Source organism: Caretta caretta, chromosome 5, assembly GCF_965140235.1.
Source record: "Caretta caretta isolate rCarCar2 chromosome 5, rCarCar1.hap1, whole genome shotgun sequence".
Classification (NCBI taxonomy): domain Eukaryota; kingdom Metazoa; phylum Chordata; order Testudines; family Cheloniidae; genus Caretta; species Caretta caretta.
In genome coordinates this window covers 3,276,061-3,300,572 of record NC_134210.1, presented here as the reverse complement: position 1 = coordinate 3,300,572, position 24,512 = coordinate 3,276,061, and the positions used below count along the sequence as shown (strand labels likewise).

At 58.4% G+C, this 24,512-nt stretch overlaps 1 protein-coding gene across 4 annotated transcripts in view; it reads left to right on the top strand.

The window, feature by feature from the left end:
• Positions 1-3,152: 3,152 nt before the first annotated feature.
• The window catches only part of IL11RA (interleukin 11 receptor subunit alpha), a 72,481-nt gene continuing 51,121 nt past the window's right edge, over positions 3,153-24,512 (top strand). For 3 of the 4 annotated variants that reach the window (XM_048850249.2, XM_048850248.2, XM_048850245.2), the window contains exon 1: positions 3,153-3,329. The gene's annotated coding sequence lies outside the window, so the exon portion shown is untranslated. The remainder of the gene's footprint in view (positions 3,330-24,512) is intronic. The other variant, XM_048850250.2, reaches the window with a different exon arrangement.

Here is a 24,512-nt window from a genome sequence, read left to right as displayed (position 1 = left end):
TGAGGGGCACCAGCAGAGCTTGGGTAGGGGGAAGCCCAGGGCTGGGGTAGCAGGGGGCTGCGGGTCGGGATTGAGGGGCCCTAGCAGAGCTGTGGGGGTGAGGGGACCCAGTGCTGGGATCCCAGGGGGCTGCGGGTCGGGATTGAGGGGCCCTAGCAGAGCTGTGGGGGTGGGGAACCCAGGGCTGGGGTCCCAGGGGGCTGCGGGTCGGGAGTGAGGGGCCCTAGCAGAGCTGTGGGGGTGGGGAACCCAGTGCTGGGGTCGCAGGGGGCTGCGGGTCGGGATTGAGGGGCACTGGCAGAGCTGTGGGGGTGGGGGGCCCAGGGCTGGGGTCCCAGGGGGCTGCGGGTCGGGAGTGAGGGGCACTAGCAGAGCTGTGGGGGTGGGGGCCCAGTGCTGGGGTCGCAGGGGGCTGCGGGTCGGGAGTGAGGGGCACTAGCAGAGCTGTGGGGGTGGGGGGCCCAGGGCTGGGGTCGCAGGGGGCTGCGGGTCGGGAGTGAGGGGCACTAGCAGAGCTGGGGGAGGGAAGCTTGCCCGTGCCTGTCATGCCTAGCTCTAGCTAATAGCCCCCCTCAGTTTCATGTGCCCTAACCCTGCTGTCCTCTCTCCTCTTCCATTTGGGGGGTAAAGCCCCCAGGGCTAGAACCGCTGCAGTTCTGGATTCCCGTTCCCCGTGCCCGGCTCGCTCAGCACATAAGGAGCCCGGCCGTGCCCAGCGCGCTGCGGTGTGGCCCCAGCTGTGTCTAATCCCCACCTGCTCGTCACTGGCAGCCTGGGATGCTGGGGGGGCTACCCAGGGCAGGGGGAGCCTGCAGCCCCTTCCCCAGCCTCCTTCGCTCGGCAGCCGCTTCCCAGGAAGGCTCCTGGCCTCCGGGTTTCTGTGTCTTGGGGGGCGTGAAAGGGGGACTTGAAGCCTGTTGTGTTTGGTGATTTGAGGTGCGCCCGCCCCAACCCCCAGATCCCCCCAGCACAGTAATTACCAGTGACGCTAACGACTCAGACCAGCACAGCTCACTCCCACCCCATCCCCCCCGGCCGGTCCCTCCCCTGCCCCAATGGCCCTAGAGCGTGTCTGGGAACTCCTCCGTGAGGCTGGCAAGTGCCGGGCCGAGGGCCCCTCACGGAGGACCTGCTGCCAGTGCCTTCGGGGCACCGGTTCGGATCCCCCCTCGGGCATGGCACCGGGAGGGAGTGGGCTCTGCTGGTGTCCGGCCTTGCTGGGTTTAACACCGTCTCCTCCAGCCGGGGCTGCGGCAGGTGAACAGGCCGCTCCTGGGGGTGGCAGGTACATCGAACCGTTTGCACCCAGTGGATCCCTGCTCCAGCGAGGCATCTGGCAGACATCAACTCGCCTGCTGCCAGGGCCCTGGGCAGACCTGCAGCCTCTCGTCCCCGCCCCCGCACTTCAGCACTCCTCCGTGACCTCCACAGCCGAACGAACGCGGCTTCCCTCCCCCAGGCGGGAGGCTGATCCCAGGCAGGCTGGCAAGGACTGTTACTCCGTAACACGCAGACCTGACCAGCGCTGGTGCTGTGGGGCTGGGCACGGGGCCAGCGGCGGGTGTTTTATCACAGCGCACACGTACCCAGAGACACCCACGCCGCTTGGCATTGTAGGGCTGCAGGGATGGCTGGTTAATGCACGATTCCTCGTTAGTGCTGCCCTCTGCACCCTGGTTTGTTATTATGGGGCTGCCCTGGTGGGCTGGCACAGGGGCACCCCCGGGGTTGTTAGCGTAGGGCCGTCCCAGGGGGCCGGCACAGGGGCACCCCCGGGGTTGTTAGTGTAGGGCCATCCCAGGGGGCCGGCACAGGGCACCCCCGGGGTTGTTAGTGTAGGGCCGTCCCAGGGGGCCGGCACAGGGGCACCCCCGGGGTTGTTAGTGTAGGGCCGCCCTGGTAGGCCGGCACAGGGGCACACCCACTCCTGGACCCTGTGATCAACATGGGACGTGGCTCGGGGCGTCGCTGGGACGTGGCTCAGGATGTCACTGGGACATGGCTGGGACATGGCTCGGGGCGTCGCTGGGATGTGGCTCGGGGTGTCGCTCGGACATGGCTGGGACGTGGTTCGGGGTGTTGCTCGGACCTGGCTGGGACGTGGCTCGGGGCATCGCTGGGACGTGGCTCAGGATGTCACTGGGACACGGCTGGGACATGGCTCGGGGCATTGCTGGGATGTGGCTCGGGGTGTCGCTCGGACGTGGCTGGGACGTGGCTCGGGGTGTCGCTCGGACGTGGCTGGGACGTGGCTCGGGGCGTCGCTGGGACGTGGCTCTGGTGTCGCTGCTCAAAACTTTTTTGTTGAATATTTTTTTAATTGGAAAATGGGGATTTGACAACTGGATATTTTTTCACCTCAAACAAATCATTTCCCTTGTAATTTCCAACCAAACCAAAACCAGCCAACACCCCCACGGCCGGTTTTAAAATGTGGTGGAACACTCATCTTGCGTGTGTTCCCCGCACCTTTTCCTGTGGAAAGTTTTTAAAGCTTGACAAAGGGAGAGGAAAAGTGGGATTTTGCCCAACAAAAGGAAAATGGGGGCAGGGGGAAGTTGTGAAAGTTTTGGCGAAACTTTTCAAAGAAAAAGAAAAAACTTTAATCTGAAAAACCATATTGATTTTGCTTCTGTCCCAGCAACTCCCGTCAGGAACACTCTGCCCACGGGGCACGGGTGGGGAAACTGAGGCACGGAGCAGGGGACTCGCCTCAGGTCCCCGGGCGGGCTCAGTACAGAGCCAGTCCCCCAGTCGCTTCCGCATCGCTCCCCCGGGCAGAGGCGGCCCCGGGCCTGCCCTCCTGCCCTGCCCGCTGCGCAGACCCTCGGGGAGCGGGGACCCCGCGGTCCGGGTGAGGCCGGGCGTTTGGGGGCCGGCGCTGGCCGCCCCCGCGGTTGTGGGGCAGCGTGAGGGGGAGGTCCAGGGGCCCGCGCCAGGCGGGTCCCGGGGGTAGGCAGCGGGAGCCCGGCGCCCTGCCCACGCCGTGCGCTCCCGAGAGCGCAAAGCCGCCTCCCGGCCGGCCCCCCGCAGGGCCCGGCCCCGCCGCCCAGACAGGAAGCGCCCGGGAGCCCCGGCCCCGGATTGGCAGGGGGATTCTCCAATTGGGCTGCGGGAGCCCCCGCCGCCGGCCAGCGCCTGCTCCGACGTGCCGGGCGGGAGGCTCGGGCAGCCCGGCGGGGGCCGCGCCATGGCGAGGGGCGCAGCGCGCCGGGGCTCGGCGGAGGGTCGCTGCGCCCAGTGAGAGCCGCGGAGCGGAGCGGGGAGCGGGGCGCGCCCGAGGGCCGGCCGGCCACCATGCAGCTCGCAGCCCGGTAACAGCGGGGAAGGTAAGAGAGAGCGGGGAGCCCAGACGCCGCCGGGATGGGCGCAGAGCGGGGCCCCGGCGGGGAGCAGCCACCAGGGACCGTGCGCTGCCGGATCCCACCCCCCCTCCCCCGGCCCGTTTGCGGCGGGGGCTGGAGCGGGGTGCGGGGCTCCCCCACTCGTCCTCCCCGGGACAACCGGCCCCAGCGTGTCCCCCAACCCCCAGCGCGGTCCGTGCGCGTCTGGCCGGGGGTCCCCTGGCGGCTCTGGACAGACGGACGGGCCCGTCGGGGACACGAGCGATGCACCGGCTGAGAAGCCCCCGGCCCGGCCCCAGCTCCCTCTGTGCCCCTCCGGTCCCTGCGTGCAGCGCCTGCCCCTCCTGGCCGGGGCATTCCGGCCTCCCCGCGGCCATTGCCCTAGCGGTGCCGGCTGCCTCGACAGCGCCGGGGGGGCCGGGCAGCCGGTCCCTGGGGCGGTCTGGAAGCCAGACTCCCCGCGGCTCCGGGCTGGTCAGACCCGTCCCAGGGACAAGCCTGCAAGGTGCCGCTTGTGGGTCTGGAGCTGACCCGGCCCCCGTGTTTGGGGTCAGGGCCGCCTGGGGCTCGCGGTGGGGGCTGGGGTCGAGTTTCGCTCGCGAAGGGTTCGTAGGCAGCAGACTCCTTCACTCGTGTCTGGGGGTTTGTCCCGGTCGCTGCTGGGTGCAGTGGGAAGCCCAGGGGCCAGTGGATCCAGTGCTCGGGGCCGTCTCCTTGCTGGTCAGCTGGCTTCTGCACCGCGGGCTGGCGGGGACCGGGCTGGGCTCTGGACGGGGCTGGCCCCGCTCCGTGTCTACACCCAGCGTGGGTCGATGCGAGCGCAGGTCACTGCAGGGCTGTCCGGCGGCCGGCGCCGATCTGCCCTGGAGTGGGAGCCGCTGGGTGCAGAGGGACACTCCAGCCAGCCCTTTGCTTTGGCCCACCTGCCGTTGCGAGGTGGCTACCCTGAGGGGGGTCAGGCTGGGACCAGGGCGAGGGGGGCAGGGTCTCTGCAGTGCACCCTGAACCCCGCAGGGCTGGGGGTCGTCTCAAACGGGAGCCGGCAGAGTGGGGGGCACTGGTGGAGCACGGGGGGGGGAAGTCTGGCCCTGGAATAGCAGGGGAAGGGGGCCGGGTCGGGATTTGGGGGGCACTGGAGAAGCTCTGTGGGGGGGGAGCCTGGCACTGGGATAACAGGGGAAGGGGGCCGGGTTGGGATTTGGGGGGCACTGGAGAAGCTCTGTGGGGGGGGAGCCTGGCACTGGAATAGCAGGGGAAGGAAGCTGGGTTGGGATTTGGGGGGCACTGGGGGAGCTCTATGTGTGTGTGTGTGTGTGGGGCCTGGCACTGGAATAGCAGGGGGTCGTGGCTCAGCATTGACAGACATTGGCACAGCCAGCGGTGGGAAGCTGACCCAGCCCTTCCTCCACCTTTGCCTGCTCTGCCCAGCTGGCCCCAGCTCTTCACTCTTGCAGACACCGAAGGGGGAAAACCTGACGTGCAGATGAGCTCTGATAAGCCGCTTTTTCCCTGGCGGGTGAAGTCCCTGGGCTTGGTGCGGGCACGGGGGAAGGGCGTTAGGCTGGCAGGGTGAGATGAGCGAGTGACTCATGCCGTTGGAGACTCCGAGCTCAGAGAAACTTGGACCAGCCCCGGTTCCCTGTTGCTGCTCCGGGCTTATCGGAAGCCCTTGGGCTCAGTTTACAGCCTCCGTGGCCCTTCTGCCGCAGGACATCCCGGGGCCCAGCCCTGCCTGGCAGCTCTGCTGTCTGCGCCCGGCCCAGGCAGAGAGCCCGGCTGCATGGGGAACGCGTCCCCCAGAGCATCGCAGGGCTGCGGAGCAAAGGGCCCAGCCAGGCCGGCTGCCTAGCCTAGGCGTCCACTGTAACTGAGCCCAGCTCCTGGGTTCCCACTAGGAGACGTCAGGTACGTTGGAGCCTGGGGGCTCCCCCTCCCTAGGCCCTGCCCAAACCTGAATGTCCCTGGGCATTAGTCACGGGCACTAGAATGGGAGTCTTCGGCCGAGTGCCTGGTGAGTGTGTGGGGTGGGGCTGCCCCCTACAGGAGGAATGGATCAGCGGCACTGTGATACAGGGCGCTCATAGCCACCTCTGTGTGTGCGCCCGCCGGGTAGGGGCACGCTCCCATCTCCCTGAGTGCAGCTGTGCGGGCCCCCATCTCTCTCAGTGGGGCAGGACGCCCCGGATCCCTTCCCCATGGGTGCCCGTAGGCAGCTGGCTGACAGCTGCCGCATCTCTCTGTGCACGTGGATGGTTACGCTGCTCGTGTGATGGATGCGCCTCTCTCCGCGTACCCGTGCAGCCCTAGTTGCCAGAGCGTCTGACCGCCTCCCCGTTGCTGGCGTATTGACCCGCAGGCAGGGCAGTGCCCCCGTTGTACGGACGGGAGCCGAGGCACACAGCAGATTAAGTGACTTGCCCAGGGTCCGGCAGGAAGTCTGCGGCGAAGCAGGGAACTGAATCCAGGTTCGTTAGGGTCCCAGTTTAGTGCCCCACCCCCTAGCCTTCCATCCCCACGGGGAAGCGCTGCAGTGGGGAATGGCTCCCACGTCACGGCAGGAGACGCAGACCCACGGAGGGAGCTGCCGGTGGCTCTGACTCAGAAGTGCGCCGTCCCTGTCCCCAGCTGGTGGCTGGGTGTCCCAAGCAGAGGATGGGGTGTGGTGTGAGCTCAGGGGTTTGGGGGAGAGGACGTGTGTTGTGCTCTGGCTGGGGTCTGCGGGGTCGGTGGTGGCTTCGGATGAGCCCAGGTGTTGGCTACGCCGGCTCAATCGTTTCATGACGCGGTTCTCAAGGCGGCCCCCTCAGCGACCCGACAGAACCACGTTATGTACAGCGCTGGCAAGACGGGGGGCCCACGCTGGCGTGATGGGGCCCGGGGGGCATTGGGCCTCGGTTGGGATGAAGGCTGCTTGGATTGAGAGCAGCTGTTTATAAATGTCAAATCAGAAACTTGTCTAAAGTCTAATTGTGTGTGTGCACATGTGCAAATGCACGGACCCACGTGGGGGGGTGTATGCCCGTGAGCACGCATGGACCCGGACCCACGTGGGGAGGGGGTGTACGCCCGTGAGCACGCACGGACCCGGACCCATGTGTGGGGGGGTGTACACCCGCGAGAATGCACGGACCCGGACCCACGTGGGGGGGGGGGTGTATGCCTGCAAGCACGCATGGACCCGGACCCATGTGGGGGGGGGGTGTACACCTGCGAGAATGCACGGACCCGGACCCACGTGGGGGGCGGTGTACGCCTGTGAGCATTCACAGGCACAGACCCACGTGTATGGGGGGGGTGTACGCCCGTGAGCACGCACGGATCCGGACCCACGTGGGGGGGGGTGTACGCCCGCGAGCGTTCACAGGCACAGACCCACGTGGGGGGGGGAATGTACACCCGTGGGCGTGCACGGACCCGGACCCACGTGAGGGTGCACATGCGTTACCCCTCCCCCCTGCAGTGATTTCCCCTGTGCTCTGTTCCACTAAAGGAAAATCCGTCTCAGGGGAACTGGCTGGCTAGAGACTGCGTTCACGGGACAGGAACTTCCCTTGTTTCCATCTGCCCCAGCTTGGTGCTTCCCTTTTTCTTTTCTTTTTTTTTCCAGAGAGGAGTCTGAGCTGGGTGTGGATTCGGGGCATGTCTAGATCTCAGGGTTTGGCCATTGCCCATTCCAGAGACATGGGCCAAGAATTGGGGTGTAGACAGGGACTGCCCCAAACACCTAGTACAACGGGCCATGAGCCGGCTGGCATCTCTGCCCAAACCCAGCAATACGTAATGGCTCCAAGCTCTCCAGGGGATTGCTGGGCTGGTTTTAGAGAGTTTTCAAAGTTGTGATGTTTTCGTAACGAGAGTGACAATAGTTTGAACATTTTCCATCTGTTTTTGTGTTGGTTGTAAAACCAACCACCCGAAAAAACCCTTTTGGTGAAAATTTTCATTTCATTTGTAACTTTCATTTTTTTGATGCAAAACCAAAGCTCGTTCCGTTGTTAAAAGCCTGGCGGTGTTTGGTTTTCAAAGAAAATGATTGGTTTCTTCAGAATATTGCTGTGGGGAACACTCCCTGTTTTCCAAGCAGCCCGCTCCGAGGCGAACAGGGGACACGGGAAGAGGGATGCGAAAATTGGCCCCCTTCCCCTCCAAACAGTGTGTCCACTTTGAGACGGGCTCTGAAACACCTTTTCTCCGCAGCGCGACACACAAGCTCCTTGGGGCAGGGGCCGTCTCTTTCTTCTGCCTTTGTACAGCACCTCGTGTGACTGCAATGCGCCAAATAATAAAAGGAGTCGAGTTTTACCAGCGCTCCCGTGGGAAGAGCTGCAGCACTCCCGCCTTTGCCCTTGTCATTGACGTGGTGAGCCCAGGTTCTCACTCACCGAAGCTCTGACCCCCGCAGCCACGCTTCCGTCTCTCCCTCCCCGGCACTCGGGAAAGTTGGAAAATGTGCCTATGTCGGACCGTTGTTTTGCTGGCGGCCTGGCCTAGCTGTCGCTGCCGGCAGCGGAAAGTTGACCACAGCGGGAACTGCAGCGGGGTCGGCTCTAGACAAGGCTGCGTGGGGAGCTTGAGAGGTGCCTGGGCAGTGTGCCGGCTGGTTAAGCTAAGCGTGGGCAAGTGCTAGGAGACCAGTTGGAAGGGCGCTTTCAAGCGATCGCACACAGTCCTGGGTTCCATCGACTGTACCTGCTCAGGAGAAACATCCAGGCATCGTTGTGGGCCGCTCGGTAATGTGTGCAGCAGTGAGTGGGCAAAAACACTGGCAAGTTGTGAGGCCCCACTAAGAGAGGGCTGGAGAATGAAGCTGAAACTATGGTGGCCCTACCCTATAAAGCAGTGGGATGCCCTTACATGGGAGAGCGTGTTCAGTTCTGGTCCCCTCCTCTCAGACAGGATAGAGCAGAAATAGAAACAGGCTAGTAAAAATGATTGCAGGCCTGGAGAGACTGCTGTAAGAGGAGAGCTGGCAAAGATCAGGGCTATCACACTGAGCAAGGAGTGCTGTGGATGGGTACAGAGTGTGAAGGGAGGAGCAAGTCACTGAGCATTTTTTTCTACCCTGTCTTGTAACGCAGGCACAAGGCAACTTTCAGCAAAACTGAAAAGCAACAAATTCAAAACTGACCCAGGACAATGTGTTTTTAAGTAACATGTGATGAACCCATGGAACTCACTGCCACAAGACATCGCTCCTGCCAAGAGATTAGAGGGACTCAAACCCTGAATAGTGAGGATAGTGATGTGTGTTAGGGGTACCAAATCTATAGCTTAGGGTACAAACCTACCACCGCCTGACTGGGTTAGACAGAAATGTCCCCTGTACGCATGTATCGCATATGGTCAGTTCTAGGAGTATGCCATATTCCTCCTGAGAGGGGACTGGGTACAGGCCTGGCCAGCTCCCACTGAAGTCCATGGAATTGTATTCCTGTGTTCAGTTAACCCCTGCTTTGACTCACCCAGAGCTTTCTGCAGCTGTGGGGCTCAAACTCCCCACACAGGTTGTCTCAGTTCAGATGTTATTTACAAAGTTATTTAAGTCCCTGTCATGTGAGGGGAGGGAAGAGAATAGAAACAAGAAGGGCCAGACTGGGTCAGACCAAAGGTCCATCCAGCCCAGTGTCCTGTCTGCTGACAGTGACCAGGGCCAGGTGCCCCAGAGGGAATGAACAGAACCGGTAATCCTCAAGTGATCCATCCCCTGCCGTCCACTCCCAGCTTCTGGCAAGGTCTGGCAGTCAGAGGCGTAGGGACACCCAGGGCACGGGGTTTTGTCCCTGACCATCTTGACTCATAGGACCTGTCCTCCAGGAACTTGTCTAGTTCTCTTTCAAACCCAGTTATACTTTTTTTCTGCTTTTAAAAAAGAGCAATTGAGACGAGTTGTGTTTTCCGCACAATTAGCGAGAGCAAAAGGACTTGGACGCCAAGCTGGAGACGTGGCGAGCCCGCCGCTGAGGGGTGGCAGATGGGGAGAACAGCGCTGTTCTGAGTGACCAGCAGGGCCGGGGGGCCCGGGTGGGCACGTTCCCAGGCAGAGGATGCAGCGTAGAATGTTCCCGTCACGCTCCTCCCAGGCTGGTCCAGTTGGGGCATGTCGGCATTTACCCATAAAAGCCCTGGGCCTGCCTCTCGGGCCCACTGAGTCAGTGGGAGTCTTTCCAGCGATGCCCATGGGTTTTGGATCCAGCCCCTAATCTGAGACGCTGTGGATGGGCTTGACCTCTTCTCACTCAGGCCGTCTCCCTGGGGCTGGAGCGTGTTCTCCAGGGCTTCGCCCTGTCTTGTGTCAGGGCTCCCAGGTGATGGGTCTCCCACCGTGCCCCAGTCCACAGCCTCACTGGGCCATCCAGTGCCATCGGCTTTGATTTCTGTGATTTCAGTTCAGCTGAATAACTGATGGCCCGAGGCAGCCCCCAGCCAGAGGCTTGCCACACCTAGTTAGCCTCAGGTTCCCTGTCTCAGTTCCCTCCCTCTGTGGCAAGCTTTACCTGTTACCGTGTCCTCTGAGTGTTTACCGAGCATTACCCTGACCCCTGAGCCTTGCCTAGCCGCATCTCCTCTCAGCTCCATTTGCCTCTGCTCTGAACTCCCTCTGGTTTGTTCATATCCCCAGGGTCCCCACCCAACGCTGTATCTCAGGTCTGGTCTCGGCTGCCCTGTGATTTTGATTCCTGGGTTTGTTGTGCACACGTGGCTGGCCGGGTGTGAAGTCCAGTCTAGCCTCAGGAGAAGATTGTAGCAGTGTCTCATGGACGCAGCTGTAAAATCTCCCCCGCCTGAGATAAGTGACCCCAGAGCATAGGCCTTCGACCTCACGTTAGTTGGCTCTGAACATGCTTTGAAGAGCCCGGCTCCAGTCACTGAATTACCCAGATTCCTCCCCAGACTCCGCTCAGGAACTTCAGCCAGGGCCTCGCTGCAGCTCAGACGAATGGTTTAAACTGGCAGATAGTTGTAAAGCCTCCATAGAACAGAAACCGCCCAGCGCTTGGCAGGGGAAGCAACATCCAGGCTTCTGGGCCGACCCGGGCTGGCCCTTCTCGCATGGCAGGTATGGTGGGAGGTACACACAAGCGCTGGACCTTTAAAGGAGCACAGTCGTTTCCCCTGGCCAATAACATTTGTAGCTCTAAAAGAAAAGGAGGACTTGTGGCACCTTAGAGACTAACCAATTGGTTAGTCTCTAAGGTGCCACAAGTCCTCCTTTTCTTTTTGCGGATACAGACTAACACGGCTGCTACTCTGAAATTTTTAGCTGTGCGTGCGAAAAGTCACAGCCCCGAGGGACCCAGCAGGCTGCCTGGGTGACTGTGTGTCTAGCCCCTTCCAGTGCCTGGAGGTGCCCAGTTGTTCATGACCGTGCTGGGCACCCTGGAAAAGCCCAAATCCTCCTCAGTCACCAGAGAGTCCCTCATCCCGAGCCTGGAAGAATCCATCGGTCACTTTTTCTCTGTGAGGTGAGCAGACTTGGGGGCCAGACCCTCCTGCATAGCCCGGGCCAGGGACCCAAGATCAAGTCATCAAAGCGGCAGGCACGGAGGTCCATGGTTATCAGCTGGAAGATTCCTGGCATCTCGAACGTCTCCCGTCTTCACAAACAGCCGCATGCGGCAGCTAATGAACCCTGGGTGACCCTCCAGATGCTTTTCAATTGACAGGCGGCCGTTAGCAGGCAAAGGGCAGCAGCGTGCGGAGCAGCCGCCCGTGTGCTGGCATGTGCAGGCTCCGGCCTCGGTGGGGGCCAGGGCGGTGCGGGGAGGACAATGTAACTGAGTTCCTGGTGGAACAAAAATACCGGAGTGGTGACCTCATCCCAGAGAAATCTAAACAGAAGGTTCAAAGCAGCAGCGTTTGGGTGGGATCCTGCCTTCGCACGCGTGTGAATCTGCTGACCGGAGTGGAGTCACTCTGGATTTACACCAGTGCCAGAGAGCAGAATCAGGCCCTTAGCCGGCTTCCTGCTCTGTCCCAAGTTCCTCCCACGTCTGCCCCTTTCCGAGCGTCGCCCTCCGAAGAGAGAGGGCTTGGTGGGAGCAGGGTCAGCTGCCTCTGCTCCCTCATTGCTAGCAGCTCACTGGCCAGCCTGACGCTCTCCCACCTGCCGGGAGGGATGGGCTGGGAGCAGGGACCCGGATCTGCCCAGCTTTCATAGGGAGAGGCCTGTTCTCTCCTGTCCAATACCGCCCGAGAGGGCACCTCCCTCTGTCCTGAGCCTGGGGCATCTATCACATCATCTCTCTGCGCCCGGGGACCAGTGCAACATGTGGGTCTAGCAGCATCACCAAGCAGCTGACTGAAGGGCCAAGGTACCTCCTCCCGGCTGGACCCCCCAGCGACAGACCTGGGCTGATCCCACGGTTTCCGTGTGCCTTTTCCAGTCATCTGGGATCTCTCCTGTCTGCCCCGAGTTCTCAAAGTTAATTGCTACTGGCTCAGAGATCTCCAGCCAGTTCTTCATTTATTCCAGGGTGTGTTAGAAATGTCTCCAACCCCGCAGGGTCCTAGAGCCCGGGCTCCAGCGCGAACCCGGAAATCTACACAGCAGTGAGTCGGCTAGCACAGGCCAGCCGCGGGAGGCTAGTGACTGTGTAGGCAGACCCGAAGACGTATAACTTGTCCAAGTAGTTCTGAGCTTGTTCTTTTCCTGTCCTAGCCTCAGATCCTACTCCACGTTCACCGATGGTCACTATGGTAGCTGGCCGGTCGCTGCTGTCCTTTTCTGGTGGAAGCGGAAAAAACCCGGTGTCCAACCCTTCGGCCACCACTGAGTTTCCCTGTCATTGGCTTCCCCCCTCGCTGCGTGCTGGGCCTGCCCTGTGCGTGGGCAGCCTCTGGCTTCTCATGTACTTGAAAAATGGTCGCGCGTCACCCTCCACGCCCCTAGCCAGTTTAATCCCACTTTGGGCCTCGGCCTTTCTCATTTTGTCCCTCCATGCTCGTGTTGGGATTTTTAGTTTTTTTTTTTTTACATTCATAACTGCGTAGCCCCCCCCCGACCCCTGCTCTCTGGGTCACTCTGCCCCAAAGCACCTGGCCCCATCCTGCTCCAGCTCTGGGTCTCTCATTCAACCAGCTGAGCTTGACGATGCCGGCCTTGTGTTCCCAGGGGCTGCGTCCTCTGGAGAGCAGCGTGCGTGTGACCAGGGCAGGGCGCTGGGATTCGGCTCCGAGGAGCGGCTGCTGCTTCTGGAGCTCCAGCACAGCCGTCCCCTGGGGTAGGTTAGTGTCGGCACTGGGGGGGGCAGGGGCAGGGGCAGGCAAGAGTGTTTGGAGGCGCTAGTGTGAATGGGGGTGAAGGGGAGGTGAGGGAAGCTGGGGGCTGAGTGCATTGGTGGTTGTGGCATCTGTCAGGGAGCAGGTGTGTGTGCACAGGGGGTGTACGCGTGAGTGTACATATATGGGGGGTGTACACGTACATGGGGCGGGGAGGGGGGGGTTGGAAGCTGGTGCCAGGCTCTTTCCCTGCGGGCAGGTCCATGGGGACGGGTGAACTTCGGCAATTGTCTTTTACGCTTGTTCTGGTTCCAAATAAATTGTCCTCAGACCCCAGGTCATGTGACATTAACAAAACCCCTCCCCTCTAAGCAGGCGATTTCTTCTCAAACAAGGCAGGTTCCTAGACCAAGGGGAGCCCTTTTGTGTCTCTGCTTCCTGAGCACTAGCCCCACTCCGGCTCGCTTCCTGCTCCAGGTTTAAAGAGACAGGGCCCCTCTCCTCACCCCCAGATTGTGACTGGTGCAGGGTTGCCATGATGGTGCTTAATGGAGCTAGGCGGACGCACCCCAGAAAACCGGCAGCATGCCCACCAGTGCCCAGCATGCCCTTGGCGCGTGGGATGCTGGACGTGAGTTCCTGCAGTTGCTCTGATGCCAAGTGTCACCGCTCCAAAGCCCATTGCAAACAGACAGGGGCGGGGCTGGGAGCTTGGCTGCAGGGACATTGCCCACCCGCTAGCCATGCATCTGTGCACGCTTAACCCCTGCACCAGACGAGCTGGTGTGGACGCCTGGAAAGGGCTGGCTGCTGCTGGGAGAGCCAAAGGGGCCTGGCAGGCAGCACTGCACTGTCATGCAGCCTCTCTTTGCTCATGCTGGCGGGTGGCACGGGAGAATGGTAGCCACGCTCGAGATGGGCACTTGCAGCCGTGGCATGGCATAGCAGTGCCTCCTGCCGGTTTGCCGCAGCACACGGCAGGGCTGCCCTCAGAGAGTCGCCACGTTCCTGACTTGGCTCTGATGTGAGCTTGGGGGTGCAGGCCCGTGCCATCGAGCTGGGACTGCGGGGTAGAGCCAGGCTTAGTGTGGGTCCCTCAGGCAGTGCCCCCAAAGGCAGCCAGCAGCAAACACGGCTAATCCAGACCTGCCCCTTACCTCCGGCTTTGCCATGGGATGTCAGCTCCCAGTCATTCCAGCCCGGGACTGCTTACGGCAGCTCTCTTGGGGCCCCTCAGCCCCACACCCCGCTATTCCAGTCCTGAACTCTGTATATCCAGCTCTGCCAATGCCCCTCAGTCCCGACCCACAGCCCCCTGTTATTCCAATCTTGGGCCATTCTCGAGCAAGGAGCACTGATCCTGCTGGCTCTGACCTGGCTGTGAACAGCCTGAGGAAGGGATGGGAGCAGGCAGTCCCCTTTGTTTGGGAGTGGCAGAGGCAGGATTTGAACATAGGTCTCCAGGAGGGTCAGGCTCTTGCGTTAATTGCTGACTCACCCCGTGCCTGCCTTCCATGGGGCTGCTAACTGCAGCATTTGCCTTTTTAAGATCTGAGCTGTAACTCTGTGAAATTCCCAGGCAGGTCCCTCGTACGGGTCTGCTCAGCCGAGAGCCCTGGGTTGGGACACTCCCCGTGGTTCCTGTGGCCTCGTGGGCAGAGGAGAGCCGCAGCCGCAGAGACCAGAGAAAGGAAGCTAATTTAAACCCTCACGAACACACGCTCCGCTGCCTGGAGGGGCACTGGGAGAGCAGAGTGAATCACACGGCTAACGCCAGCTTTCCTCTGCTTGTCTGCTGTCCGGCCAACACGTGGCCACCGTCCCCGCGGGCAGAGGGCTGGTTAGAGGGCAGGGCTGCTGGGCTGCTCAGGTGCCGGGCTGGCTGGTGCGTCGCTGGTGAATGCACGCCAAGGAGTTGGGCCGGGCCGTTTCCACCCCGGGCTGTTTGCTATTTGTGGTGCGTGGGGGCAGGTTTCTGCTCCCTGGCTGCGCACACGCCCCGTCTCATATCAATTAGCGTGCTTTCCCGTGGAGCTTTGTAGCAGAACAATCTGTTGATGTGAAAATATGGGGGCTGGTGAATATTTCCACCTGCACCCAGGGCCCGTGCAAATCCTTGTGAACGTCACGTGCAGAATCCAGCCGTGAGCAGCTGCAGGCACCTGCATGGGGTTTGGATTCTGTCTGGACTAGTTCTAAAACGCGCCGGGAGATGCAGCGTCTATGGAGCCCAGGGCCAAATTCCCCCAGGGGTAGGCCCTGTGCGTGCAGTTCCCATGGCTGTGCCTGCCTGGACTATGGCTGCATGTGCAAACAAAGGCTTTGCCATCCAACGTGCCCTTGAGCAGTTGCAGTGGTGGTAGCTGTGCACGTGGGTGTGAGCACACGCGTGTGTGTACGCATGTGCTGTTCCCCATGGACCATCAGCCCTTCGTGTTGTGTGTCCTGTCCTCCTCCCCCGTGTGCAGTGGGTCGGCTCTGAGGGCTTGGCGTTTAGTGACACACAAATCCAGCGCAGAGAAGGGAGGGCCAGGGCAACCCTCAGAGTGGAGACGTGGAGGCCGCGATGCAGCCTCTCTGGTCCAAACAGCTGGGAGGCCCTCCCCTGAAGAGCCGATGAGAAAATCCATGGTCACCCCTGTGACGTTCTTGACTTGAACTGGGACTGTATAGAACATTGTTGCAACCAAGGTCCTGTAGTGGCACCAAATCTTGAATAAAGGGGGTCAAATGAGGTGTCTAAGGCACGGTTATGGTTTGCTGGTTAGGATTATGCTGTCTGTTTGCATGTGTCATTTTTGTATTTAAAGATATATGTATTGGCTCTAGACTGTCTGTATTTCAAACTTGTGCTGTGTTTCTGGGGGACACCCCAGACAAGTTAACCAATTCTAGCTCCCATCTCTCTCTTTTTCCTTTTATGAATAAACCTTTAGATTTTAGATTCTAAAGGATTGGCAACAGCGTGATTTGTGGGTAAGATCTGATTTGTTTATTGACCTGGGTCTGGGGCTTGGGCCTTTGGGATCGAGGGAACCTTTGTTCTTTTACGGGGATATTGGTTTTCATAACCATTTGTCCCCATAACGAGTGGCGCTGGTGGGGATACTGGGAAACTGGGGTGTCTGAGGGAATTGCTTGTGTGACTTGTGGTTAGCCAGTGGGGTGAGACCAAAGTCCTCTCTGTCTGGCTGGTTGGGTTTGCCTTGGTGTGCACAGAAACCCCAGCCTGGGGCTGTGTCACGGAGTTCCTGGGCGATGCTCTGGAACTGCTCCCCATGAAGTCAGTCAGGACTCTGGGGTAGTCGCCTTTCTGTGAGCAGACTGTCTTCAGGACACACAGCTCACACAGCTTCCACCTTCCTGGGTCTGACCTCGGAGCATTCAGCATCCTCTGCCTCTCCGTGCGCTTCCCACAGCGAGTCCGCTCAGGCGGTGCTCCTGGGGAAGCCAGAGGGTCCTGCACCCCAACTTCGCAGTCAGACATGACTCTCAGCCAGCCAGTAAAACAGAAGGTTTATTAGACGACAGGAACATGGTCTAAAACAGAGCTTGCAGGTGCAGAGAACGGGACCCCTCAGCTGGGTCCATTCTGGGGGGCAGTGAGCCAGACAACCACGTCTGCACTTCACTCCATGTCCCAGCCAGCCCCAAACTGAAAAAACCCCTCCAGCCCCTCCTCCTCTGGGCTTTGTTCCTTTCCCGGGCCAGGAGGTCACCTGATTCCTTTGTTCTCCAACCCTTTAGCTCTCACCTTGCAGGGGGGGAAGGGCCCAGGCCATCAGTTGCCAGGAAACAGGGTGTCGGCCATTCTCTGTGTCCAGACTCCTGCACACACATGCCCTCTAGGGCACTGCAATGATCATACACCCTTACCCCACCCCCTAGATACTTAAGAACTGCCTAGGGGAAACTGAGGCACCCCCACACTATTCAGAGGAAACATTAAGAACAGTCCCACTTCGTCACAGGCTGTAACTGCCCTGCTTGAAGCAATTGGTCCAGAATTGGCACCCTCCGTGGGGTCCCGCCAGAGCCAGCCTTGGTACAGTGGCATAGTCGTGCTTGGATCCACAGAACCAGGTCAATTAAACTTTGGGTCAGAACCCCACGCTATCCAAATCTGAATTTTGGTAGTGAGAGTTTGGTTGGTTAAAAAGCTGTTGCAATGGGTGAGCAAAGAGCCTATGAGGGCCTTGACAAAAAAGCCCTGAAAGGTTTGTGGTCAGAAAAGGGGGTAAGCTTTAGAAAGAAAGCTACAAATCAAGAACTGAGAGATCTGTTAATGGCCAGCACATCCCTTACCTGATACTGCAGAAGCAATGAAACTGCAAGCCCTGAGAGTTGGCCTGTAGTTGGAACATGAACAAAAACTGGCAGAAATTGGAATGAGAGAGAAGCAAGCCTTGGCCCAGCTGGAAAAGGAGGCTGATGAAAGGAAGGAAAGGGCTCGTAAGGGGCGGCTGGCTGCTTAGGAGGGGGTTCGCCGGATGCAACAAGAAACTGCCAGACTTCAGCTCCAAGTCAAAAAAGCGATGGAAGAACAGCTGAAATTGCATCCTCTTGAAAGTCCAGTTTCTAACCATGTTGGCTTGTTGTCTGGGTGTAACCACATGTACCCCAGCACTGCTACCGTTTATGTAAATGCTGTTCCGGTGAGTCCAGTGGAAGGTGACTCCATAAATTGTGCCAATGCTCCGGATGGGACTGGTAATGAAAAACTCAGAGCGTGTAAAAGTCAACGGTAAAAGCTGTTTAGGGCAAATTATGGCGTCTAACATCACTCTTGTTAAAGCAGATCTGGTCAAAGAGGAAGATTACTTACTAAATCAGAGTGTGAACATTGTAGTCCTCTATGAGTTTACTGTAAGCGTGCCTTTAGCCAGAATCCACCTTGAATGGGATGGTACTAAGCATGAAGTTGTAGCTGGTGTAAGGAGGTTATTGCCTAAGGATCTTTAGATTGGGGGAAAGGTCAAAGCTTTATTCAGTCCAGGCAGCCAGTCACAGGAAAGAAATGTGTGTCTATTATGGGCAATGATTTGCCTGGGGAGGGTTTCTCCAAGTGTTTGTCTGAGCAAAAGAGAAGTTTGTCTGTGAATGAAGTTTCTGACTGTCTGTCTAATGTCTCAGAAGTGAAGCTGGAATTAGATCAAGCACAGAAAGAACTCATTGGTAAGGACAATGTTTCTCAGGAGCAGATTAAAGTGGATGGTCAGGTGGAAGCCCTAACTGAGAAAGGAAAGGGTAGATTTTTGATGCGTGATGGATTATTGGCTAGTACAGCTTGTAAAAGTGAACCTGGAAAAGGGTAACGGTGATTTGCTGGAAGTAGCTCAGTGTAGTGAAAAGAACAGCAGTTTATCTGTGGGGAGTGGCAATGTGCCTGGGAAGGAGATTTTGGATGAGCCTAGGCAGCCTTGTGAGCTGTGGCTTTGTCTAGTCAGCAGCATGGGAAGGTGAGGAGAGGGGAAGATGAGTGTCCCTGGACCTTACCCCTGTTACCTGTGTGGAGAAGTGTGACAGGGAAGGAAATGTGCCTGTGTGTGTCCGGGGTATTGACTTGCCTGTGGAGGGAGCTACCCCGGTCTCCAAGCAGTTGTCTGTGACCAGCCTTGTGTGCTGGGACAAGGGGAATGAGATCCCAAGCTGTGTGTCTGGGAAAGGAGAAAGTGTGTCCAGCTCTTCTTTGTCTGTGGAGCGACAGAAGGGGCCTTTCAGCCTGTGATGGTTGAGGGGAGTGCAGTTGTCTCAGAGCTGGTTCTGGATTCAGCCAAAGCCCAGGAAGGGAAGGGTCCTAAGTTTGCAAAAAGAAAAGGAGGACTTGTGGCACCTTAGAGACTAACCAATTTATCTGAGCATGAGCTTTCGTGAGCTACAGCTCACTTCATCGGATGCATACTGATGAATATGCATCCGATGAAGTGAGCTGTAGCTCACGAAAGCTTATGCTCAAATAAATTGGTTAGTCTCTAAGGTGCCACAAGTCCTCCTTTTCTTTTTGCAAATACAGACTAACACGGCTGTTACTCTGAAACCGGTCCTAAGTTTGTGTCTGCTCGGGAGAATGGGCCTGTAACTAGTGTTCTAGCAAAATCCCAGAGCCCAGACAATTCTGGTGCTTGTATTTTGCCTGTTGCTAGTGTGTGGCTGGGAAGGGGTGTAGCAACTCTGTCTGATCAGGGTGATACCCTAGCCAGGGCACAAGGAGAGTAGAAAGGTGATTGAGGGTGTGGAAACCTGTAGCAAGAAGGAAAAGATTCCTGAACTTGTGTGTGGCAAAGGGAAGGAGAATGCTTCTAATCTTTTATCTAGGCAGTCTAGAAGTTTACCTGAAGGGGGATTGTTTAGGAATCCACCTGATGGGCCAGAGGTGATTCTGGATGTAAGTGAGACCCAGAAAGAGTCTGTTGTTGCTCAGGGAAGTGTTTCTCTAGAGCAAGCCCTAGGTGAGGAGGGTAAGGGCTGAATTTCTGTGAGGGGTGAATTGTTGCATAGAAAAGCCCCTAGGGAAAGGAATCCTCATGGAGTCTGTGCAAGCAGTTTAATGCAACTGAAGGGTGTGAAAGTGATTTAATCAAGAAAGTTTCAGTTCCTAACAGCCAGAAATTTTCTGTGGGGAATGGATCTACTTACTTTCCTGTTGAAAGATCCAGTGTGGAAAGCTTTGAGAAGGTCTCAGATGGAGTGACAGCTGGTAAGAAAGTTGAACAGTCCTATAACCAAGTGGCTGGGTTTGGCCAGCTGTTGGGGAGACAAGGTTGTTGAGAGAGGAATGTCTCCATGCTGATTCTGTGAGTGAACCGTCTGTGTCTCAGGTCCAGAGGGAAGACTGGGGAGCTGAGTCTGCAAAGCAGAACAGCTGTGTAGTTAGTCTCTGGAGAATGCAGGGGGTGGCAGGTAAACTCTTATCTCTAGGCACTTTGGATATGACTTGTAGTCTCTCAGTGAACTTAACATCTGATTCCATGTGGAAGCAGAGGTTGGTAAGGGAAGGACAACAGAACTTGGAGTCTAGCTTGTTAGTGAAAATGGACGGTTTCTCTTTAAGACAGAGTCCAGCCTTGGGATTGGTAGCAGTGAAGGATCTGAACACTGGTGAACTGGCTCCTGTCTGTCTGAATGCAAATTACTTGGCTGGCAGGAAGAAGAAGGACTTGCTAATAGCTGTTAGCACAGAGAGCACACCCAATCAGCCAGTGAATTCTGTTAAGCAAGAGAAATCAGGGTTTGAGCTTTCAGGACAAGGAGGAAAATGAGACTTAAACTGGACTTAATTTTGCAAAGGGAAGCCACAGGCTGACCCTAAAAGGCCCAAACCCCAATGGTATGGAGCCAAAGCTGTGGCATGACAGAAATGATTGTAAATGGACACTTCCAATGAATTTGTTGTTATTGCTCATGGTAATTTTTGTGACTAATATGTTGCTATTACCAAAAACTGTAAAAATGTACAATGTGCCTAATCTTTTGGAAAATCCCTCGAATGTGTTAAAAGTGATACATAAGATCACCCTTTATGTTAAAAGGCCTTGTTATGCTGATGTTGCACAGTTAATGCCTGTAAACAGTACTGGAACTTTTCACAGGGGAAAAGACATTCCAGACCGGATGTGCTGTATGAAAAGGGAAACTGAGGCACACTACTATATTGCTTTCATGGCTAAATGCCAAGATTCCTGTCCTATAAACAACAGTAATATCTACATTGACTTGATGTTAATTGGGTTCAAACATTTGCCAGAGCTTGTATGGATAAGGTAGCTATGTTCTTTAGCCCTTGGCAAGATCACATGAGACATACAGGAACCATGCTGCAAGAGCAGATCCAATCCACTATTGTTCTAACCAAGTTTTGCGTTGAGTTTGTAAAGAAATTCAATCAGGTTATTGAACATGACTTTGATGAACCATTTCTGTTCTACACTGGTACGGCTTCTAACCCAATACTAGCTGTAGTAAGGCAGAACCCAGGATGGGGAGCTCTTGGGATGCAGTCAGTGATGTTTGTGTCATCCCTTCCTGTCTCAGTTTTGTGTTGGGGGTGTGACGTTATTGACTTGAACTGGGACCGTATAGAACATTATTGCAACCAAGGTCCTAGTAGTGGCACCAAATCTTGTATAAAGGGGGTCAAATCATAGAATATCAGGGTTGGAAGGGGCCTCAGGAGGTCATCTAGCCCAACCCCCTGCTCAAAGCAGGACCAATCCCCTATTTTTGCCCCAGATCCCTAACTGGCCTCCTCAAGGATTGAACTCACAACCCTGGGTTTAGCAGGCCAATGCTCAAGCCACTGAGCTATCCCTCCCTGAGTGTCTAAGACGAGGTTATGGTTTGCTGGTTTGGATTATGCTGTCTGTTTGCATGTATCATTTTTGTATTTAAAGATATAAGTATTGGCTCTAGACTGTCCGTATTTCAAACTTGTGCTGTGCTTCTGGGGGACACCCCAGACACGTTGGTGTCAGCTCTGCCTAGCCTGCTGGGTGGCCCATTAAGGACCATCAGCTACACACCTGACCCGTTGAGAGAAGGCAGACACGCCTTGCGACTCAGCAAGGTATGCAGGGACCTGCCTGTGGACCCAACTGTGAGGTGTTTCCAGGCCACGGGATGGGCAGCTTGTCTTTGGGACAAAGAAAGAAAGACCACATGGCAAGAGACTGTAAAAGCTGCTGCAGCTCCTCCATCTTGTCTTCAGTCCCACTTCTTGCCTCTGGAGGGACTTGGCTACCCTGAACCTTTGAACCAAGGACTGAAGGACCCATCCCAGCTGGGGATGTTCTCCAGAGACTGGATTTGAACCTGCCGTTTATTCCATCACTGCTGCAAGCCTGAACCAAGAACTTTGCCATTACTGTATGCAATTCAGCTCTCATCTGTATCTTTTTCCTTTTATGAATAAACCTTTAGATTTTATATTCTAAAGGATTGGCAACAGCGTGATTTGTGGGTAAGATCTGATTTGTATATTGACCTGGGTCTGGGGCTTGGTCCTTTGGGATCGAGGGAACCTTTTTTCTTTTACGGGGGTATTTGGTTTTCATAACCATTTGTCCCCATAACGAGTGGCACTGGTGGGGATACTGAGAAACTGGGGTGTCTAAGGGAATTGCTTGTGTGACTTGTGGTTAGCCAGTGGGGTAAAACCAAAGTCCTCTCTGTTTGGCTGGTTCGGTTTGCCTTGGTGGGCATAGAAACCCCAGCCTTGGGCTGTAACTGCCCTGCTTGAAGCAGTTTGTCCTGAATTGGCACCCTCGGTTGGGTCCCGCCAGAACCAGCATCGTTAAAACCCACCTCTTTGCTGCGTTTCCAAGGCTCATTTCGGAGGCTGCACGGAGAGCAGGAAGAGCCATTACCTTCTCAGCCGTGGTTATGATACTTTAGCATCTCGCCAGCCCTAGGTCGCAAAGTGCTTCCCTGAGCAGGTTATGTATCCATTTCACACAGGGGAAACTGAGGCACCGAGCTGACGGGGGGGGGGAAAGGGGGGCAGTGACTGCTCAGGGTCACGCAGTGAGTTGCTGGCAGACCCAAGAATAGAGCCCAGGCATCCGGACTTCCCATCAGTTGTCCCACCCCTTAGCCTGCGCTGCTGAGCCCGAGTTGCTCCCCCTTGCAGGGAACGGTGGAGCAGGGCATTAGCAGCGCCCCACGGTCCCCTGGGGCTGTGCTGCTCCAGAGAGGTCACCGGGCGGCCAGAGGTCTCCGCTCGCTGGCGCAGAGAAATTTACGAGCGTGCGCTGGGGTGCGGCCTCCCTGGCAGTTTCCATTCCCACAGGAACCCTCTATCAGCCCTGCACGGTTCCCATCAGGCCAGGAAGCCCCCCCTCATCTGCCCTTCGAGTGCTCCCTGCCTCACACCCTGCACGGCCCTGGGAAGCGAGGCCCTCTGGGGGGGCCCCTCACAGCGTCCCCAGCGGCTGGGTGGCGAGCATGGGCTTGGCAGGCTCCAGGGAGCGAGCAGAGCGGGGGTGCATTGGGGAGACGGAGAAAGGCAGGGCAGAGGGGGAGAGAGGATGATAGGGAGAAAGGGGGAGAGTTTGGGGGGCCCCCAGCTGCAGCCTGCGAGATTCCCCTGCAGCCCCCCGCTCTGCTAGGGAAGCTGGCAGGGGGTGCTCCTGAGAGCCCAGCACGTGGGCACAAAGCACCCTCCCCCCTTGGCTTGTGGGCTGAGGACTCCCCCGTGCCAGCATGGCCCAGGGCTTGGAGGGAGTCAGGCTACCGCGCCCACTTGGGTGAAGGTGTTGGGTGATGCCCATGCAGCAGCTGGCTGGCCTCCTGCTGACCACCACCCAGCCTGGCACCCTCCCCTCAGGAGCCGGGCGGGCAGGGAGGGAGTCTCCGTGCTAGGAGCAGGGGGGCTCAGAGCCTTCCCCAGACGTGACTTTGCCCACCCGTGGGAGTGCAGCCAGTGGCAGGACCCCGCTCGCCCCAGGGGCCACCCGCTTGCTGGCAGAGAGTTAATCCTCCTGCCTAAGCTCCTAACACGGACACGGTCTGGGCCGGCAGGCGCTCACGGTGCAGAGGGGAGCAGGGTCCCGGGACTGAGCTGGGGGCCCCCAGTCCATGGCATCGTTGACCCGGGGTGGGGAGAGAGGGCCTGGCCACCCTGCCACCCCCGGCCCAGCCACTGCTAGAGCGTGTGGGCAGGGAGCCCCCCTCTGAAGCAGGCACCAGAGGCAGCCTAGGAGCGGAGGGGGAGGTGCCCACCTGTGTGTGTGGTGGGGGTAACTGAGCCTCTGGAATGGGTGTGAGGGGGACACCCCGGGCACCAGAGAGCCAAGGGGGAATGGAGGGGGGCAGCCCCGTGCCACGGGCGCTGTCCCAGTTCCGCAGGCTCGGGGCTCCGTTCTCCCACCCGGGACCCACTGGCTCCCGTCCAGCCATGTCCTCCCCCCAGCTCCATCCCAGGCCTAGCTGGGGCCAGCAGCCCAGGCTCCCCCATTCAGATGGGAAGGGGACGTGCCAGCCTGGGGGGGCTCCGGGGCCCCTGCCTTGTGCCTCAAGCACCGCTTGCCAAGCAGGAAAGGGCAAGGACCGTGCTGAGAGGCCGGCAGCTGCTGCCAGCTGGACTCCTCGCTGAGCAGTGGGGGCCAGGCAGGGGGCACCTTGCCAGAGCTCCCTGCCGCCCCCCCCCCCCCCCCGCCCGGCTTTTCAGGGCCGGTTGCGTGTGACACTCCTGGCTGCAGGGCGGTGGGGGGGCGGCTGGCTGCAGAAAAGTGAGGCCTGGGGGAAGTTCAGGGCTCCGAGGGAGGGAGGGGTGCTGACCGGTCAGGAACAAAATCAGGGAAGTACCAGCCAGGCCACAGCTCCACGCTGTTGGTGCCCGTTTTGCTCAGCCCCGCGGGACGGACGTGCTGCCCTGGGCAGTCGCCTGCAGAGGCCCAGTGCTGGGGTCTGGCCAGCAGCTGGCCCCCCGTGCTAGCAAGAGGCTAAAAATCCAGGGCCCCTTGTAGGGGGCCAACTTGATAATATTTCGAAACCGGACAATCCAGCAGGAGTGCAGGGACCTCCCCTGCCCTGTCCCTACCCCCCGAGGCTCTGCCCCATCCAGTTCTCTCCCCCCATCCTCTTCCCCCCCGCCCCCCCGTGTCGCTCACTGCTTCCCCCCCTTGGGTCAGGAGGGACCCCCCTGCGGAGCCGGGCTGGGAGTGGCAGCCACCCAATACAGGTTGGAAGCAGGCCTGGCTACATAGGGGCTGGTGCAGGTGATGACCCGACGCCTCCCCGCCCAAAGCAAGCAGACATTGGGTGTCCAGTCAGTAGATCTGACTGGACACGGCCGAGTCCCCTTTTCGACTGGACTTTCCTAGTCCCTTGTCCCCCCTGGCTAGCTCGTGCTCCACGGCCCCTGACCACCCTCTGCTAGCTCTCTGGACCCCACGGGCAGGGATGCCCCACGCACCCATCACCGGGAGGCTGGGCCCTCTCTCAGAATCAGGC